Genomic DNA, 1,603 nt, shown 5'->3' on the forward strand with positions numbered 1-1,603 from the left:
ATGATAAAGACAATTCAGTAGCCTATATGTCTTGTTGTTGACTCAAAGTATATACAGAACAGCAAATATGAACGCGCATTATGAAATGCATTAAGTGATTTAAAAAGGATCAACTCCGTGCAGGCAAGCAGACGAGCCCAGAACACAATGCATTAAATTGCACGTAAAAAATTTTCCTTCCATAGAAAATCATTATAAATAAAACACGTAATGTAGCTTAATGGACAAAGACAATGATATAAAAGAGCTGTAGACAGTGTATTCTATATGGAAATACGCTTAACGCGAAACTGTACGTGTTGCGTTTATTCTGGGCTCACCTGCTTGTCTGTACATCTTAGTTATGTATATTAATAATGTAGAGGAGCATATTGAGTTTGGCCTTTTTAGTCCATTATGCCACATTATGCCACGTACGTTTTGCGGTATGGGAGGAAAATACTATATACATATTCATTATATTAATAAACTGTATATTGAATTTGATATTTTAATAGCATCTTACATTAAGCCATGTTAAGTGTTTATGTTTTTCTACAGAAGGAAAACGCTTAGCGAGAGACTTTGTGCATTGCGTTCATATTCTGCTGTTCTGTGTCCACGGATTTGCGGGTCTTGTCTTTTTCTTGCAGGACCCTGTATGTTATAGTAGACTAAATTAGTTGTAATCGTTTAATCACCACCACAGCGTCTTGTCTCCATTGGCAACACACACGATTTGTGTCGATTGCAAGTGACGTCACAGGTAGCGGAGAGTGCAAGTGGCGATTGCAAGTGACTTACAATCTAATTAGTATGATAGTGATTAACCTGACTAGTACTCATTCACACTTTCACATGTGCTGCTGATGTGATTAGTCAATTAATGTTAGCTGGTAATTTTGTTCAGGATCAAAAAACAGTGAATTTTGTTTTTTGTAAAAAGTTCGGGGTTTTTTTTGGCCAATGAAGCTTTTAGCAATTATTTAAAATGCATCTGATTACTCTACACGATAATCTAGAAACAATGTGAATGAACACCACAACAGCTTAAACTGCAAACTTTGCAAAACACAAAATTTATGTCACTGCCAAAACTTTTGGCCACGACTGTAGTTTCTCTTTGTCTTTGAGCAAATTACTTATCCTGAGCTCTGATTGTTTTGACGGCATATATAAGGAAGTAAAAAACTATGTCATGTGGGAATGTTTTCACATGGGCCTGAGTCAAAAGTGCTTTAATTCTAAATTCCACTGGCCAAAATGAGGGTTTTATGAATTGTTTTGTCTGTAATTTACTTTATTTTTCTCAAAGAAGTGTTAATAATCCCACATTGAAATTCTAGCCCTTATAGTTTGATAATATGCACCAATATAGGCTCAATTAGTAATTTTTTTCCACTGTGAATTTTGTAGTCAGAACTAGACATCTAGAAAACTAGAAGCTATCTATTCGGAAATTGGCTTTCAAAAATAAAGCCACCAGAAGAAATATTCACTTCAGTGAAAAGTGTGACAACTAGCCCCGGTCTCTATATATGGGTTAAATGAAAAAGGAGCATACTGTAGAACGTCTAGGTTACTTGTGTAACCCTCGTTCCCTGAAGGAGGGAACGGAGCCGCT

This window comes from Sinocyclocheilus anshuiensis, unplaced genomic scaffold (genome assembly GCF_001515605.1).
Source record: "Sinocyclocheilus anshuiensis isolate Anshui unplaced genomic scaffold, SAMN03320099.WGS_v1.1 scaffold1661, whole genome shotgun sequence".
Taxonomy (NCBI): domain Eukaryota; kingdom Metazoa; phylum Chordata; class Actinopteri; order Cypriniformes; family Cyprinidae; genus Sinocyclocheilus; species Sinocyclocheilus anshuiensis.